Here is a 20,239-nt window from a genome sequence, read left to right on the forward strand (position 1 = left end):
AAAATCCAGAAGCACTAAGCTTCTTGTTTTAGACATATCTTTTGTTGTTCATCATCATTTGGACATTAATTAATAAAAAATATTTTTTTTATTTTCAGGTAAGTTGAAAGGCTAACAATTTTTGTGAGTATGAATTTTTGAAGGAAGAAAGGACCATGGTTGTAGTTACCAAATTCCATATCTACCCGGATAAGTATTTATTATTTTCATGTTTAATTCAACAGATTTTCACACCCTTTTTTTTTTTTTAAAAAAAAAAGAAGAGACTTAATTTTGTGAATTTTTTAGCGAATTATATTATGTCACGGCCAATGAAATGTGGACAAGTGGAAAAAGTTAAATTACATCGTTTTATGACTGAAATTTTCAGCAACATTTAAGAAACAAGGCAAGGATCGGAAACGCGTATTATTGCGCTTAAAATTTTTTACCTGAAAATTTGCACACTATCCACAAACAACAAAATTAGGTAAAATTGAAAAAAAAATTATTAAAGTTTTCCACATGTTTATTAAAAGATACTTTGCAATACATTGTCAAATTTTACTTGTATTAAATTCCTTTAAACGTTTTGACATTTGATCTATCAAGTGGTAATGTTGGTACATATTAAACGCACTTTTCAATATTTTGTTGAACCGCCTCTCGCTTTTATAACCGCCATAACTCGACGTGGCATTGAATTGATTAAATTTTTCAAGACTTCTGCTGGAATGTCTTCGTACCAAACCTTTTGAATTATTATGTCTAACTCTTCTAAATTCGGCGCCTCTTTCGCTATCTGCACTTTCATTATGCGCCAAAGGTTCTCCATTGGGTTAAGATCCGGACTGTTGCCAGGCCATCACATACAGGAAACACCGAGTTCCCGTAAATAATTCTTTATCTGTTAAAAATTAGGAAAGGTAAGACAGTTGAAATTGTTGAGGATGAAATAAGAATTAAGAAAAAAATGATGCTTACCAAATGAGCTCGATGACAAGGAGCAGAATCATCTTGAAAAATCATTTGATTTACATGTGAAAAATGCTCTTCGAGGACAGGTACCAAATTTTCTTCCAAGATGTTTTTATAATCAACAGCCTTGATCGTCCCTTCAAGCATAGCCAATCGTCCAATTTGGTGATACGAAAAGCATCCGCAAATCATTCTGCTCACTGGATGCCTTGATGTTCGTAGAATACATTCGTCGCTATAACGCTCTCCGGTCCTTGTGCGTACATGCTGCATTCCATCATTACGAGAAATGTTGAACTTCGTTTTATCTGAGAACATCACATTCTTCTAATCATCAACAGTTCAGCTTTTGTGTTCCTTAGCCCACTCAAGGCGTTTCCGTTTCATTTGAGCGGTCAAGCGCGGTTTCTTAGCGGGCCGGTGTGCCAATATCCCATTTTGTTGGAGCCTTCGTCGTACAGTTCTTGTAGAAACTGGTATTCCTCCAAGTCCAACAAAATGCCTCCTAATGTCCGCAGTCATCTTGAACCGGTCTCTAAAACTCTTCCTCTTTTTCTTCAGCCTTTGTCCCGTTCACAAGCGGGGTCGGCTCGTCGTTCTCGGGTTCGCCATTTAGCTCTATCGAATGCCTGATCTAGATGCAATCTCACCGTTGTTTCGGCCTGCTTTTGGTCATTTAGCATCGATTTCGATGTTCAGACCAATCCTGGCAAGTGAATTCTCGTTAGCACGAATTACATGATCATACCATCGAAGACGACTCTCTCCCAATTTTTCCACGATCAGTGCAACCCCATAACGATCGCGGATATCCTCATTTCGGATGGGATCAAACCGTGTCACGCCACTAATCCAACGCAACATCAACATTGTCTTTCATAGTCGGCCAACACTCAGAACCATAGAGAGCGACAGGACGGACGACATTGCGATAGGTTTTAGATTTGAAACTTTCGTTGATACGTCGATTACAAAGAACACCAGTTGTAGAACGCCACTTTATCCAGGTTGCGTTAATGCGTGAAGCAATTTCATAACGCAGTTCTCCATTGGCTGATAGCGTTGACCCGATGTATTTAAATCGCTCAGTTGTGGGCAGATCACTGCCGCTGCCAGTGATTGTGTCTGTTTCATCGTCTGCATAAAGCAGTGCGTAGGGCGCTGGGCGTTGAATATCCTGTGTGACGGTGTCTATAAGAAGAACAAAGAGGAGTGGTGAGAGGGCGCTTCCTTGATGAACACCAACAGAGACACGAAGCGGTTTTGATACACCCGCCATACTTCGAACTTTACTTTTCGGATCGTGGTAGAGCAATTGAATCCAGCGCATGAGTTCTTCTAGCACTAAGTGTGGCCGTAAAACATACCAGATGAGTTTGTGTTGCACACGGTCAAACGCTTTCTCTAGATTCAGAAATGCAATGTAAAGAGGACGATGCTTCTCACGGTGTTTCTCCATGAGTAACTGCGCAGCGTGTATTGCGTCAGTAGTTCCGCAGTTTTTGACAAAGCCGGCTTGATTCACGGTTATTTCAACGATTTCGCGAATACAGTTGTCAAGAATGCGTTCAAAAATCTTCATGGTAAGGGAAAGTAACCGGATCGGACGGTAATTTGAGCATTCTGCTGGACTACCTTTCTTTTTCCATATTGGAACAGTGGTACTTTCTTGCCAGTCTTCACTTGCAGAAGTCTTTCTGTGGGCTCCTGATCCTACTTTTCGCTCAGTAGACCCAGTCTCAGCATTTTTTTTTTAAAAAAGCTACTACTGCAGGCTTGCTGTAGCCTACCCTAGCCCAAATTTCCTGCACACTTCGGTTCGGCTCGCAACACTAAAATCTTCTCTTTTGCAACTTCACTCATTTTCTTCACATTCCACATCCTTTTCGTTTTTTTAACAGGTCGCAAGCAAACTGCTTGCCTTACCTGTAAGGCACTGTTTCTGTCACCCACATGTCACCCACGCATCAAAAGATCCTTGTACGACTATAAATAATATTTTTTTATATAGAAACTTTACCCTTTACGAGACGTTATTCACGTACAACAAACGGCCGTGTCCATAACATAGCCACACCCCTTTTTTTTTAAATAACACAGTATTTAAATCTGGACTATTTCCAGCCCAATTGGAAATCGTAACCTGCATTCCTTGCCTTTACCTAATCAAGAAGGAAGGTAGTGATTTTAATATTAGTGTGTAATTTTCTTGCTATAATTATAATAATAAAAAATAAAAATCCACTGTTACATTCTTTCCTCCGAGTCATCGCGGAAAATTGGATCAATTGCCAGAGAAAATAGGCCGCCGATAAATGGCTCCAAATAATTTGTTATCATCTCTGCATTGAGTGAACCTTCAATCGATGCCAAATTACTGCAACCGTAATATGAGATTTCCCCCAGACCATACAACTTTCAGGGTTTCTGGAAACCGCAGTGCTTGAATGCAACTCCCCATTCACTCTTCGCCGAACACACGGCTCTCAATCGGGCTGATTGAGGTTTCTTTTTTGGATCCGAAATTTTAGGCTTAACTACAAATAGAAGACAGTATCTAACCTCTCCAAGGCTGTTGTTAAAAGGTTCATAACTGAATATACGATTGTGATTCACAGATCCACCTTTCTCCGATGTATTGTCAAGCACGGCTCTGCTTGCTGTTAAAGCCTGGATGAATTTTCAAATGTTCACTTTCGCGACGTTTTTCGGACATTTCATATGCGATTGGTTGGTGATCGCTTGTCGGAAAGTTTGCTGGAACCTTCCACTCCTTTACCGACGGCACCACTGATTTCGAAGCGAAGGTTACGTCGAAAATGCTATCTTCGCGGTTTAGGAGCTGGAATGCTACCGTGGATCTACTATTCCGGGGCAAAGGCAGCTCCTCTAGGAGTCCATGGCCTTGACCTTGGGCTATTTGAAATGTTTTTGATTGGTTTACGCGTTCAGGCTTCTTTGCAAATTGAACGAGCAAGTTAACGATATAAGCTAGATATTCTGAGCCTTGGCCAAATGATATGGTAGCATTCTCGAGAGTGCTGCTCTCCCTCTTACGGCGCTATACTTGTCGGGCATAGTGCAGTTGGGTTTCCACTGATAGGTCAAGGACATCTAACCAGATAGGCCACTTCGAGAGCACCAACTCTTTACAGATATCAATAAAAGTGAATAATAGTATATTAATATAACTTAGTAATTGGGTGCAAACCTCCCTTAAGTTCATCCTCCACGAAATTGTGCAGCAATGTAGGCTATGACATAGAGTATGATCGTACCAAGCTTGGTGGGTTATTAGTGACAAAGTTATAATGTCAAAGTTGTCGCTTCTTTGCAAATTCAACACTTTGAATGTCAATATCACCCGAAAATGGATTTTCTCAAATAATATGTATATGCCTGTATTTCGTGGATTACTCTCCTGAGTCCTGAGCCTTTTTCGTGGCTGCCTTCTTGGAAAACCTATTTCTTATAGGCGTCTGCGTACACTTCTCCCTATGATATCTGTTTGGTGACACTCCGAAAATTCACTGCACAACCAAATAGGTTCGATGTAAGAATTCGGTTTTTCAGGCAAATTTCCTGTAAAACACGATCCTCCCACACCGCGGTTATTCAGTTGGCTTTCGACTTCTAGAAGCTCTCTCTAAAGATTTACTCTCTTTATATCTGCGTGAAAACTTCAAAGCAGCCACCTGAGTACACCCTACTTCTTTGCCGACCGGTAACATATAATCTATTCATCATCAACGGTGCAACAACCTGCAGTAATAAGCAACTCTAGACATCCCGGGTTTGCGCCACCAAATATCTAAAAACAGTCTGACATTCTGGACTACGTCATCGCACCTTCTGAGACAGGATCTGCCACGTTTTCTTCTTCTACCGCAATATCTATAACTATAGACTTTCCGGGGTATATTATCCTCACCCGTGCGTATTGAAGAGCCCGCACCAACACCGCAACCTATTGAGCCGGATTTAATCCACAGACGATCATCAATTTCGTTCATTTTTCTTAGGATCCTTTTCTGGAACGGGGCTAAGAGTGAGCAAATTTTCTTGCTAAAAACCCAAGTTTCCCAGGAATGCATGAGACTGGCGTGATCATGGTTTTATACAGTAAAAGCTTTGATCATATGGTGATAGGTTTCGGGCGAAACAGTTTTTGTAGGCTCTATTGGTTGCCACCAACCATCCGCAGATTTCATCATCATAGCTGTTATCGATTCTCGACCCTAGATAAGACAAATTATTAACGGTTTCAAAGTTGTATTATCCTATCTGTGTCGTTCTCAGTTGACCAGTGCTATTTATTGTTGTTTCTTTTGTTTTTGATGTTGATGATGCCACCATATATTTCCTCTTGCCTTCTTTCATATACAGCCCAAGATTGCGCGCCGCCTGCTCGATCTGGATGAAGGTAGATTGTACATCTCGGGTTATTCTTCCTATAATGTCAATATCGTCAGCAAAAGCCAGTAGTGTGATCAACTTAAAGAAAATGGTGCCTCTCGCATTTACATCAGCATCGCGAAACGCTTTTTCCAGGGCCAGATTATAGAGGATGAATGATAAATCATCCCCTTGGCTTAGAGTGTTGTTGATGTGGAATGCCCTCGAAAGTGATAATGCTGCTTTTATCTGGCCTCGTACATTGGCCAGGGTCAGCCTAATCAGTCTTATCAGTTTTGTTGGGTTACTGAATTCTGTCATGAGCGTGTATAGCTTTATCCTGACTATGCTATCATAGGCGGCCTTCAAGTCGATTGGAAGATGGTCCAACTGATGGCCATATTTAAGAGATTAGATATGGTAGGCTATTTGTAGTCTAGCTTAAAATTGATAGATCAGTAACTTCCTCTAAACTACAATTTTTATTTTTCAATGTAGATATATATTTGATGGCCATATTCCAATAGTTCACCTGGTCAATTCATTGAAAGTGGCACTGTCTGGAGAGGGACGGCTTTCCACGGAAACCAGGTACTTCCACCAACCACATATCATACTTGAGGCAGGCTTTGAGGGTCCTCTACTGCCTCGCAGAAGGTGTCCTTCTCCGACTCTGCAGTCTCCTCTGTAGGAGTGTGAATGTTGAGGTTGAGGTGTGAGGTTTTTTTTCGAAATTTACTCCTGTATCGTACCTTTCTTGGCTTTATACCTTACATGTACCATATGTGTCCGGATGTCTCAGCGGTTAGAGCGCTAGCCTATCATACCGGAAGTTCGCGGTTCAAATCTCACTGGTAGCAGAGGGATTTGTATTGACATTGAATATTGGATACCAGTTGATCCAGGTGTGAATGAGTACCTGAGTCGAATCAGGGTAATAATCGTGGACGAGCGCAATGCTGACCACGTTGGCTCCTACAGTGTACTGTCATCCTGTCGTTGCGGCATTAGATGAAGTGCTCTAATATGCTTTTGACATTATACACATTCAAAATAATAGAATGGCCTAAACCGGACTAAATGGTAATTCAATATTTTAATTTAGTTTTTGGTGCCAAAAAGGCAGAAAAACCATATTTTTTGGTGAACATTTTTGATTCTATGAGGACGAAAGTTTGTAGTGAACCAGAATCACATACGCCTTCAATTTTGCACGTTGTATTAAAAAATCTGTAACACACAAAAGCAACCCGAAAAATTACAAAAATTACTTTTTGGAATACTTTAAGATTGAAATAAAATATATGCAAAATCTCATCAAAATATCTCTTTTCTTTTTTAAAAAATAAAGCCTTTGAAAAATTTGAATCCGTCACGTTCTCCTTAATAGTCATCAAACAAGTCGAGAAACCGGAAGCCGGACGCTTCAACGTACGACAACGACGTATTTCTTTTATAAAAACATTTGAGAGGACATTAGTTCCATTAGTACCTAGCACGAAATAAATGCATATAATTATGTGAGAATATCCACTTTCGCGTGATACTGACCTTTAAAGTCATGATTTGCACAGAAACGGCAACTTTCATCTTATAAGTTTGTTAGTAATAGTGCGATTTCCACCAAATTGATTCTGTATATTATAGCTTATTGCCAAATTTCATGATTCTAGGATGAAATTAAGGGAGGTTTTGCAGTCAATTACTACAAATTATAGTAATATACTACTATTAACTTTATTTGAACAGGTGTCGGTATGGAGAGTATTTCGGAGCCTAGGCACCATATAGTGGAAACTTCTTGATTTTTTTCAGATTTTTCGGTTTAGTTGTTTCTGAGAATGGGTCCGTGAAAGGAATGATCACTTTCGACCCTCCGCACTTCTCACCTCACCTCCAGCAAATGTTCGTAAAGCACTAACCGAGACCTTTCATTTGATGATTTACTCCCCCCTTTTGCATGTATGGGATTCCCCTTTTAAATTCAACAGAGAATGATGTGACTCACGGTATGCGAGAGCGTTCACAGTTCCCACCTTTCCACCAAATTTGGTTCCAATCGCTATACGAGGGGCGGTTGATAAGTTCTCTGCCTAAGTTACTTAGCGATGGCTTATCATCTCGGAACTGATAACACTAGCTGCCTGACTCGTCGTAGGTTTAAATTACACCACAAGGTTTAATTATTAAGTCATTCTTGGAACGGTAACGGCTAGCAGCCACCGTCCTGGTTAAGTTTTTGGGGCGTTAATTCGGTGAAAAAATTGGCGCATTTTTAAGATTTTTTTTGTTGATACAGATAGTCTCAACTTATTGACTCAATTTCCAGTCAATGTCCATACAAACTGAAACATTTGAACAATATGTTTTGCGGTGTCATCTCGAGGTAACTTCGGAAGGATTTCTTTTGTCGATTTTTCAATTTTTCGTAACACTTTGAAGCCAAATCCCGATTTCTGCTAACAAATTGGCTATTTAAACAAATATAAAATTAATAAACATTTTAAAAAGAATAAAGCTCCCGGCGATACCTGGAAAATTATGGGAAGAAGTACAGTAGATTTTGTGATGTGGCACGGAAGGACTTCGAAAACACCAAGTTTAAAAAAGCAATTTAAAATTTTGCATACTAAAAACCCGGCCTGGGGCGACGGACGTTCAAATACTCATAACTTTCCCAATTTTACTCCGATCGATTTGAAATTTTTGACACAATATTCACTAAAAAAATAAACAAAAAAATGCAAAGGAAACTTTAAATACCCCTCCGCCGCCTTAAAAAGTTCATACGCGTGCATTTTGTTTAAGAAATGTGTTCGGTTCTGAGGATTCTGCAGCTTCATATACAATGGTAAACAAGTTAGAACACCGAAAGCTGAGCGCTTCGGGAATAAAGGTTTTGTGTTCATCTTATGTGAGGAACTTTCTATTAACACTTTTCAAAAATATACAGCTAAAAAAGAAAAACTAAAATGTTCACGCCCCGCGTTCATATGTTTTACTTTATATTATGATTAGAGTGCAATAGATTCACATGAAAAACAAAACTTTTACATTCTATAACTTTGTTAATAATAATTAGATTGCCTTCAAACTTTTCAGAATTATGTCCTATATTATTACTTTCATTGCTGTCAATTCTTTGGGTAAATTTCTAAAGTATAGGAATATGCTATTATTAACATTATTTGAGCTGATATCAGAATGGTATGTATTTTGAAGCCTAGATTTTCTATAGGTGCGTGATCTTTTTCGATTGGATAAGCTCTGCGCTCTCACTACCATATGTTTCAACCAACATCAGGAATAAGATTATTTTCGAAAAGCACTAATAGAACGTTTCGATTTGACACCCCACATGTGGCTCATAGACCACATATTCTCAACAAATTTCGTGACAATCGGTTTAGCCGTTTCAGAGTAAATCTCGTGTCACAGACAGACGTACAAACGAACAAACGGACAGATAGACATTGAATCGATTCGAATAGGGCTTTGTTTATTCGAAACCCTAAAAAATTGGCTTGGCTTTTCAACGAGCCGAAGGGCCGCTAAAGACTGGGGACGTCCAGTGACGATAGTGACCTCAGAAGTGTCCGATCGAAGAATTAAATTGTGCCAGATAGCAAAAGAACTACAGATTAGCAAAGAACAAATTCGAGAAGTTTCAAATGAAGATCTAGTGCCCGTTTGGTACTACGATTGCTGACACCGCTCAATAGGTAGCGACCAATGAAAAGTTGTTAAGATTTTTTGGAGAGTGATTTGGACGAAATATGCAACCACATTATGCCCATTGATGAAATTTTGATTCGTTAGCATGATTCGTCGATAGTCCAAGGAACAGTTGATGGGGTGGGTAAAAAAGGGAGAAAGGCCACTAAAGATATCGAAAAAGTCGGTATCGAAGAGTATGGTTACCGGTGGAACTTTATTAATTGATTGCTTGCTTGAAGAGACTGAGTAGTACTACGCAAATTTACGGAGTCAGGCACATTAAGCAGTCGTGCAGAAGAAACGGTGCTGTTGCTCCAATACAACGCACCCGTTCACACTGTTGCGAAGAATGGTTTAAGAACTACTAATTGGCCATCCACGCTGCAATCAGGATCTGGCTCCGAAAGAATTTTTCCGTTTGAGTTACAGATGCGAAGTTTTCCGGTCAGCAGTGAAACGAAGGCGACCGTAGAAAATAATTTAAAATTCTGAAGAACATTTTTTCACACGATATGTAAAATAGTCCCCCATCCATTTGATGGCAGACCGGACTAATTGGAAACTTCCTTCACCTTTGTGGTTCATGGATACCTCTTTTTACACTAACACCCAGAGTTAAAAGACATAGATGACTACGGTTTCTTCTAGGGGAAAAACAACTCATTAGACGTCCTGTGGGCAGCGTGACCAAAGTCGTTTCCAAATGTTGATCGCTCCCTTATAAAGATTCGCAAATACAACATGAGGCGCTTTGTGCAAGTCTGGTCGAAACTAGTTTTTTATTTAAGGGGGTCATCCCGTGTGAAGGCCGTTTTTTTCGCTTTTTTTTGGAAATTTTTTGTGAAGAACTGTATAAAGACAAATACGAATTTTTTACCATATATTTACTAATATCTTGAGCATGCATAGTAATTTTTCCAGCCCGATAGCGAAGTTCATTATTGAAATACAGAAATATATTTTTTGAGAATTGTGGGGTCCTAAATCCGCATCAACTTAATACTGGGCCGGACCAAATGGGGAGCAACTTACTCCCTCTTTTTTTGGTCCAGGGACCCCTCGTTGGCTCGCAGATGTTGAGTGCTCCTTTATAAAATTCGCAGAATATGACATGACTACGAATTATATTGAGCGCAAATCCGCCTTATTGACCAGAGCGCTTGGCCAGAGCTAGAAATATTTTGCTTTGAGAATTGTGGGGTCCTAAGTCCGCATCAGCTTAATGCTGTCTTGTTCTGCGAATTATATAAAGGAGCACTCAACATCTGCGAGCCGCTTCGGTCACGCTGCTCCCAGGGCAGAGGTGAGGCAGCGTCTGACGATTTGCCTCTGCCCTGGTAAGACACCGTAAAGCCGTCATCGCCTGACATTTTTGAAATATAGAGCAATTTATACACCTATCTCCAAAAAAGGCGTTTTTCTGCTGCCACGCGGCGATCATTTTAACTAAAGAAAGTAAACGGCATTTTGACGTGCAGTCTTAACTACAGTCCGCAAACTATTAAAAAATATTAAAAGCTAAATTTTCGGTGGCGTGTTAAACTTTTTTTTGTGAATTTTGGTGTTTTTTTAAGGCTTCTTTTATGGATAAAAAAAAAACTAGTGAATGAATCGCAATTATGCTAGTTTGCGGACCGTAAAAATATGTTCTGAATAAGTCGTGAAAATTTCAAAGAATTTCGTTGGATAGATTTTGGGCTATGGTGGCAGACGATTTTCAATATGCGGTTTCATTTAAAAAGCAGAATGTGATTTTTAGCCATAAAATCGTAATTGACCATTAATCTACTATACCTAATCCATAAACCTTAGGTTTCTTGAAGAAACACATGTACAGCCTTTGGCTTCAATTCTTCTCCTTTTAGCGAAGTCATTCGAACGTCATTCGGACCGATAATACGCGCTTTATTACGGCGATCGACATAAATCTGGCATGTGACTTATCACGTGTTTAGCACTATAATTTTTGAACGACTCCGAATATTAAAAAATCACTTTGCCCATATATTCTACACTATATCTAGATATAATTGATGCAAAAAAATTCGATTCCGCGGATCCGACACATGGGATGACCCCCTTAAGGATTGGCTTTCTAATAGGGCTCTCGTAATTCCAAAACAAAAATTAGTTCGGATTCGGTCGGGTTAGGTTATCCATTTGAATATAATCCGCACCCACTCGTGATCGAAAAACATCCTGTCACCACTTCCTACATGCTGAAGCAGAGGTGAGTCAGCGTTTCATGAGTTACCTCTGTCCTGGAAGAAACTATAATCGTCTATGTTTTCATGTTTTTCATTCATTAAGTATCTATCCCAAATCGTAGGACAAGTGGGTCGCGCTAGGTTTACGTGGCGTAAAACAGCAAGCTTTCCTGTAAATCATGGGAGAAGTTGAAGCCCATCGTCAGGAACCGTCGGTAGTGTTATGTATGGTTTGGGTACCATATAATGTAAAAATGATAGCAATGTCTAGACTAGCTTTATAACTAAAATAGTAAATTTGACTATTTTCGATAATTGAGTAAAAAATTCGTGTTTTGTTTCAACAAGTGGGACTCGTGTCGCCCTCAACTCTTGAAAATCAGAAATAGGCTATTCGCCTTGTTTTCAGTTATGATGGACATCATTTCTATAGAGCAATAACAATAACAATTTTTGAAAAATAACTGTCATTATTAAACTATAAACATTTTAAATTTATTCAGATTCAAATGCGAAGAAAAGCGCGCACAAGATGTTTACCGTCCACTTTGCCAATTTAGCGGTGGAAGTCTTCTTGGGCAGACCTTTCAAAATCTGTACTTCCCTTTCAAGTATTGCTTGATATCCTCAATGGTGTCAATACCACATCCTTTGATTTCAATTTGGAGAGCAAGAGAAAAATACAATAAGTTAGGTGAATAGATTTTTTCAGCAAACTTTTCGAATCAACAAATTTGAATAGGTTGGTGTTCTCTCACCACAATATTTGTCTATTCTAGGGAACTTCTTCGCGTTACTTTTGCAAAACACCTTCGTGGTAATGGTATAATAATTGACGCTTTCATGTGGGACAGACATTTTTAGTGAACAATGCCAATAAGGTGCTTTTTCGGAGTTGGTGATTTTTTCCCGGCAAATGTAACGATTGTTCTTTTTTTACAATGTCTAAAATGTCTATCTAAGTGTAATCTTGCAGTGTTTCTAGCGATTAAATAATTTCGAAAAATTAAGACTTGCTTTTGCGAAAAGCTAGTATAAGTTAATAAATAATACTGCAGGACTTGTAGCACTGATGAAGGGAACAAGTGGTTCCCGAAATATTGGTATTTGCAAGGTTAATAAATCACAATAGCGAAAGCAAAAGCAAGTCTTCATTTTTCCAAATAAATAATCTAAACATGCAGGTTTCATCATTTTTTGCATATTCTTAGCGAATCATTTAGTCAATGTTCCTTCTTCTCGTCAAATGACAGATAAACTTTGCTATGCCTCAGTGCGTCTTGAGTTGCTCAATCAATCTTTAATGACATATCCCAATCGAGGTGTCAAATTCTTCCGCAAGTTCCTTGAAGTGTGGGCAAAATAGGTGGACGACGTGATGGTTGAGCATATATATCTATCCCGTTGCTTCGGGTTCGAATTCTGGTTGTTATGGATGTTTGTTTTTTTGTTTGAATCAATATTTTTTATTTGATTCCAATCATACACTGGAAGCTTCAAATACATTTCAATTCTTAAAACTGGTAATTTATTTACATAATTCCATGCCAATGTTGGAAATTTTATGGTTTAGCATTAACTATTATTTTTTTTACATTTTTTCCCTTAAATTAAATTAAGTTAAAGTGCAATTTTTTGGAGTGGTGATCAATATTAAATAATTAAAAAAAAAGTGCACAATATCCAAACTGATACTAGTGGAGACGCCTTTCCGAGGTCTAGGGGGTTTCAGCCGCTTGGATTTCTGATGTGACAAAATTCTCTTAACCATTGTGTTGGGGTGACTTTTCATTCTGGTTAAGTGTTTAGTAGTGGAATACTCAATTTCTTCCACTATTGTCCTGGCCTCTATGTCTATGGAAATTGACGTTGCGGAAATACCAAGGAGCACCAGATATATTAGGTTGTTGTACATGAAATGACCGATTTGGTACTAAAATTTGAAACGACTGTAAAGCTTACAAAAATTTATTTAATTAATCAAAATAGGTGCCAGTCGATTCAAAACACTTCTCCCAGAGAGATACAAGAGCATATCTGCCAGTTTCATAGAAGTCCAATTTTCGGGTGTGGATAAACTCGTCGAAGGCAATTTTGATGACCTCTTCATTCCTAAATTGTTTTTCTACCAAAAAATGATCCAAATGTTTAAAAAAGTGGTAGTTGGTTGGCAAAAAGTCTGATGAATATGGTGGATGAGGCAGAGTCTCATACTGCAATTCGTTCAACTTTTGAACCGTTGTTCTGGATACATGAGGTCGTGCATTGTCGTGAAGTCCGGATAGCTGAGTGGTTAGAGCACAAGGCTATCGTACGGAAGGTCGCAGTTCAAATCTCACTGGTGGCAGTGGGATTTGTATCGTGATTTGACGTCGGATACCAGTCGACTCAGCTGTGAGTGAGTACCTGAGTCAAATCAGGGTAATAATCTCGGACGAGCGCAATGCTGACTACATTGACTTCTACAGAATACTGTAGTGTACCGTTTCGGTTTTGAATGAAGTGCTCTAACACACTTCAAGGCCCTGATCCAATATGGATTGTTGCACCAACGATTATTATTATTATTATTGTCGTGAAGGAGTATGACACCTTCTCTGTTGATTAATCTCGGCCGTTGAATACTCAATTTTTGATGCGTTTCCTCGAGTTGAGTACAGTATTTCTGTGTATTTATCGTTTCTCCAGGTGCCAAAAAAGAATAGTGAGTAACTCCAGCTCTAGACCACCAAATAGTCACCATTACCGTCTTCGGATGGGGGCTCGGTTTCTACATATGCTTCGGTGGCTCATCAGCATCTAGCCATTGTCCTGATGGGCGGCGATTGTCGTAAAGTATCTACTTTTCATCACATGTCACTATTCTGTGCAAAAAGGGATCGCTTCTGTTGCGGAAGAGTAAAGAACTGCAAGTTTCCATTCGAAGCGCCACGTTTTGTTCCGTAAGGGCATGCGGAACCTATTTGTCGAGCTTTTTCACATTTCCAAGTTGTTGCAAGTACCGGAAACTGTCGAATAGTGTACGCCCAGTTTTCCGGCAATGTTTCTCACAGGTTGACGTGTGTCGGATTCAACTAGCAAACGCAGCTTGTTGTCAATCGATGGTCCTGGATGTCCACGTGGCTCACTTTGAAGGTTTACGTCGCCTGACCGGAATTTTTCGAACCACCGCCATGTGGAAAGTGATGATTTCTTTAACGGACCCATTCTCAGAAACTACCCAACCGAAAAATGTGAAAAAAATCATGCCCAAGCCTCAAACACTCTCCATATCGATATCTGTTCAAATTAAGTTAATAATAGTATATTACCATATTTTTGGGAAAATTGTGTAAAACTCCCCTCAAGTTTACCTCAGAGTTATAAAAGTTGGTAGTAGTATAAAATATAATATGAAGCATATTATCCCCAGCATATTGATCAAAATCATACTATTAATAACAAAGTTACAGTAGCTCAAAATTGTCTTTATCGTGTAAATTTACAACCCGAAGTACTAAATCTGACATGCTAAATGCTTATTCTTAACGGGCTACGTACAAATGGGATAGTTCTACACTTAAATATACTCACACAAGAAGCAAACAAAAACTTTCATACCTCAAGCGCCAATCTTCTGGTTTCCCGGCTTGTTTCCTTTTTATTCACTGTTATCACAGCAATATTCAAAACTAAAATGACTCCTTGATTAAATGTAGGAGTATTTATACGCCAACTGGTGGTGGTTTGATACAGCAAAATCGCAACTAACTTCACTTGATTGCCAAATCGGCCATTTCATATGCAACAATCTATCATAATATATCTTAGAATTTTAGAGTTGAGCCTTTGAATCAGATTAATGTTGGATGGTTTGATAGAGCCCCATAATTCATTCCCATAAGTCCATACAGACTTAAGCCCCGATTTGTAGATCAACAACTTACAATTCAGAGAAAGTGGTGATTTTTTGTGAAGCATCCACAAAAAATTGTTGATTTTTCGCCTTTATGTGTCGGTTCCAGGTGAGTCTTCTATCGAGTTGTATCCCCAGGTAATTGACGTCATCCAATTGGAGTGTAGAGATGTAATTGATCTTCACTCGAGGACTATTTCCTTTTCGCAAAGTGAAAGATACTTGCATACACTTCGACGAACTCTAGACATCCTCTAGACTTGAAGTTTTCAACTTCCCTTAGATGTGATTCCAGGTGCAAAGAGGCTATTTTTGAGTCTGCATGTGAACTTAAGATTGCGGTGTCGTCAGCAAATGTAGTTGAGGTAGTTAACCCTCTAACAGGAAAATTGGCAGTGTAGATAAGATACAGTACAGGACCGAGTACACTGCCCTGAGGAACTCCTGTTCTGATCTTCTGTTGTTCACTGAGAGTATCTTTGTATTATATTTCGCCTGGAATTGGCGTTTCGTTAAATACGATGTTAATAGATTATGGAAATAACCAGGGAGTAGTCATTTGATTTTGTTTATAAGCCCTGCGTGTCAAACCTTGTCGAATGCTTGTGCTACCTCTAGAAATACTGCTGTGCAATATCTTTTGTTTTCGAGAGCATTGTTTATTTCTGATACAATCCGGTGGATTTGTTGTTTTGTATTGTCCAGTTTTCTAAATCCAAATTGGTGAACAGATATACGTAACTTTGCTGTCAGATAGAATTGGCAATAGCTTCTGGAGTGGCGTTTGTTCGAATACTTTCGATATTGTCTGAGCAAGGCTTATCGAACTGTATCATTTGACTTGAGTGGCATCTTTCCCAGGTTTTGGAATCATTGTTACAATTGTATTCTTCCAACAATTCGGGAAATATGTGATTCTCAAAATTGCGTTGAATATGTAGCACAGTAATTTGAGGGATTTTACTGGCAGCTGTTTCAACATGAAGGAAGTAACTAAATCATACCCTGGAGCTTTTCTAGGGTTGACTTTTTCGTTAATAATGCTTTGAACATCTTTCAGGGAAGTTTGTAGGTGGCTTAGCGTGGTGTTAATTAGACAGTTGGGAAGCTCAAATGGCATTTGTAAATGGATTAGTTGAAATACTTCTTCCAATTGGGCTGTGAATGATTGGCTTTGTCCTCATTACTTTTAGCCCAATTTCCTGCGGTAGTTCTTAAAGGGGACTTTCTGGATTCAGAAGCAGACAGTCCGCCCAGGAATTGATCAATATCAGATTCCTGATCCTCCATAAGTGCCGATTTAAGCTGTTTTGTGGTTTTGTGATTCTGCCTCTTGCTTGGGGAGACCTATATATGTACTTGCCATTTCTTTCGTGCTCTTTTTTATCCCGCAGAAGCTTTAAAATTGTCGACGAATAGACTTCTTTGAATTCGGCTCTCCTCGAAGTATTTGATGTTGCTACAGAGGCGGCTACCAGTAAAATTTTGTTGAAACGCTCAAGCATTTCACCGATGTTAAATTTACTCCGAATGAATATTCGCGAATATGTAGATTTGTTCAGTCCAGGTTGAGAATGGTTGTACTTCGGCTTATTTGGCACCGTGATAATTATGGGAGAGTGTTCTGATGATAATTCGTAAATTGTTTGCGCCGTCTTACATTGTCGTGGGATTCCTTTTGATACCCCAAAGTCGATTAGGTCTGGAGTTTTGTTGATATCAGTCGGCCAGTAAGTAGGCTGACCTGAACTTTGCTGCCTAAGCTGCCTCATACAGTTCTTTACGTTTAGGAGAGACTACCCTTGAAGATGGAAGTTTGTGTTCGTCTTTGTGCATGTATTGTCACTGAAGGCATTAAGTGTGATGATAATGATATTGAAGCAATTTGTTTGAAATTAAAAAGGGGGTAGGGAGTAACAATAGGAGGTAAAGGACTGTTTGGATGTTCTATACTCCATGGGGGAATGAACATACGATGGATGGGAAATAATTACCTAATGTGAACTAAATGATTTCGCTTAGGGCAGAGGCAACTCATGAGAGGTTGCTTCTCCTCTGCCCTGTATCCACAAATACGACATGGGTGCGAATCATATTGAGGAAAAGAACCTTTTGGCCTGCGCCGACCCAGGTCTAAAATCAAAATAAAAATTACTGGGCAGACCGAAGCGAAAATTAATATTTAACCTTTAAAAGGACTTTGTCTAAAGATTTCAAGCGCGTCTGTGTATGACCGGAAAAAGTCTTACCAGCTCAGTCCAGCGATACATAGATTTAACCATCTAACCATCATTGATGGTTAAATCTATGTATCTAAATAGAGTAAATATTACTCAAAGCAAGAAAATTAAATACTTTGATGTTGTCCACTTCGATAGACACCTAACCTGAGAACGTCATATTGAGGTTAAGCGGAACCAAATGAGAAATCTTCACTGACTAATTAAGCAAATGCCAAAACTTAGGTTTTAATACGAATTTCCTCTATATAAACCGATAATTAAATCAGTTTGGATGTATTATAGTTCAGCTATGAGGAAGCGCCATTTCAAATAACAGGTGCATTGTGGTACATTAAAAATAGGAGCATCCATCAAGATCTCAACAGGCCTTTATTGATGGACGAGATACTCGATTCCAGGGAAAAAATATTTGATGAAATCAGAAATTCATACACAATTCGTATATGTTACATTCCTTGTTCATCGAATTAGGACCACTAACGTTTTTACCAAAATTCCGTTTTCTTTCTTTCTATTTTTTGAAGTGAGATGTAAAATAAAAAATATTATTATATTATTTATGATAAAAGCAAATAAATTCTTGTATATATCAATATTTTTTGGAACCACTCTTCAAACTAATAGTAGCCCTTATTCTGTTTGAAACGCTTTAACAGCAGCGGTTAATCATATCCTTCCGTCTGGGGGATCAAGAGAGGAGTAAGTTTTCGATTTCAACAGGCTTCAAACATTTTCTACAGTGTTAAGATGAGGAGAATTGCCAGTCCAAGGAAGAATCGGGATATTGTAGGTACTTAACCAATTAAGGCAGGATTGGGCGCAATGGCAGAGTGCTGGCGCACTCCTGCATATACAGAGTCGATAATCCGCAGTGTCTCAGATAATAAAAATAAGGGGTCAAGATGTCGGCAATGACCGTCTGGTATTGCAGGTGGTGCTGGTGGATTTTTTATTCTTGGTCTCCTTCGAACATATTGACGGCTCTCTCGTCGCTAAAGCATTTAGCCCAAATGGAACAAAAGAAAAAGCATTTTTTGAAATATTCTTTTTAGAAAAAAATAAACAGAAATGTACAAATCAAAGAACAATTACCGTTTTCCATGCTTCAACGATATAATGCCGATAGTGCCTTGTAAACTCCTGCCTGGCTTTCTTCATTTTTGCGGACAGCTTTGGCTTTTTTGCCGGTCTTCCCGATCTTGAATTTCCTTCGTATGATCTACTTCTTAATGCCATCTCCAAAATGTGTATTGCTCCCTACCCCCTTGGGATATCTCGAAATGAAAACATGTTAGTCCTTAATAAAGCCAGTACCACGCTCTTTTTTTCAGGACAAATATCCTTACATCTTCCCGTCTAGAAAGTTCATCAAATTACAGGAAAAAAAAATTCACTTTTGGAAATTAAACATTTTTGTCTTTAAAACCACAACTTTTTTGTACCTCCAAACAACTTCACAGAACTCTTCAGTAAATTACCAATAAGTAATTATTATTGGTAATTTACAAAAGGATGATGAATAGAGGTTCTTTTTATTAGTTTAAATACCTTTATCTCAAAAACAGGCAGAAGGCAAGTGACGTAATAAAACTGCATTCCGGAGAAGGGTCAAGGCCTATGGGATTTTCCTGATAAGATTATTTCTTTTATTATCGTTGTAGCAAACCCGCAATTCTAGAATGTCACAGATAAAATCCTCAGAGAATTGTAAAAAAATGACTGGCCCTAATTCAATGAAGCTGGGGCTGTATAAGTCAAAAATCTTTTAAAATAAGGAAACATATATTAGCGTTTGAGAAGGGATGATATTCTGTGAGCTACAAGTTTTGTAAATACGAGGTTGGGGCCTGATCAAGAGATGAAACAACGAGGTCTGATTTTTTTTCTGGTATTCTGTAAATCTAACCCCGGCTAGCTTATGCACCAAATTTCAGGTCATTTATTAAAGAAGATACTCAAAGTGTCTACGTGAAAATGGTAAAATAAGGAAACGTTCCAGCATCAGAAACTTCTTTTTGAAATGCCCAACACCACTTCGAATCAACGAAGAAATGGATCCAACATTTAAAGACTTTTCCTCATCATATTTAACCGTCAAATAGTTCCGCATGATCACTTATGACGCATTACGGTCAGGACACTCCGTAAAAAAAAAAATCTTAAAATGGTGTTAGAGGACCGCAGATAGTCAAGACAATTGGGTTATTAGCTGCGTGGATTTATAACTATTGATCAAACCTGGGTTCATCATTACACTCCTCAAACCAATAAATAATAAATTGGACTATGTGAACTAACCTCAAGTTTTTCGGCCGGCAGGGTTGGGGCGACAGTTTTTTGAGGTGTGAAAGGAATTATCTTCATTCTTCCTTCATTGGTGAATATCCTACTGAGTCAGTACAACGTTGGCAGGATTAAGTGCGAAAAACGACTATGCACCCACCCTAATGTCGATCACTGCAGTGGCTAAAATCAAAAGATCTGAAGTTCGAATTGCTCTCCCAGCCAACATATTTACCACAGTTAGCCGCAATGAGTGTTGTTTTTTTTCCTAACTCCCCAAAATAAGTCGAGGTCAACAATTTGGGGACAACGAGGAGTTGTCAATGCTCTAAATACCTAATTTGATCATTAAGATTCACACCATAAAAATGGTATCACTGCATTAGAGCATCGTTAGGAAAAATGTATGTCTTCATGGAGATTATGTTGAAAACTAAAATAAAAAAAAACTTACAAAACTTTTTTATCAGGCCGGAAACTTTTCGCTCTACCCTGGTGTATGCATGATTATGGATCTCTCTCTGAACAGTGGCGAGGTTTGG

At 38.8% G+C, this 20,239-nt stretch overlaps 1 protein-coding gene and 1 long non-coding RNA gene across 3 annotated transcripts in view; one reads left to right on the top strand and one right to left on the bottom strand.

Annotated features, from left to right (window-relative positions):
• LOC119658657 (serine/threonine-protein phosphatase 4 regulatory subunit 1-like) overlaps positions 1 to 20,239 on the top strand; it is a 366,002-nt gene that overhangs the window by 269,220 nt on the left and 76,543 nt on the right. The window lies entirely within an intron of this gene.
• LOC119658659 lies at positions 7,623 to 8,053 on the bottom strand. Its single transcript, XR_005250270.1, has 2 exons — positions 7,884 to 8,053; positions 7,623 to 7,823 (listed from the first exon to the last, which is right to left on the bottom strand). It is a non-coding gene; the product is annotated as an uncharacterized LOC119658659 (long non-coding RNA).

The sequence above is a fragment of the Hermetia illucens genome, chromosome 6 (assembly GCF_905115235.1).
Source record: "Hermetia illucens chromosome 6, iHerIll2.2.curated.20191125, whole genome shotgun sequence".
NCBI classification, from domain to species: Eukaryota; Metazoa; Arthropoda; class Insecta; order Diptera; family Stratiomyidae; genus Hermetia; species Hermetia illucens.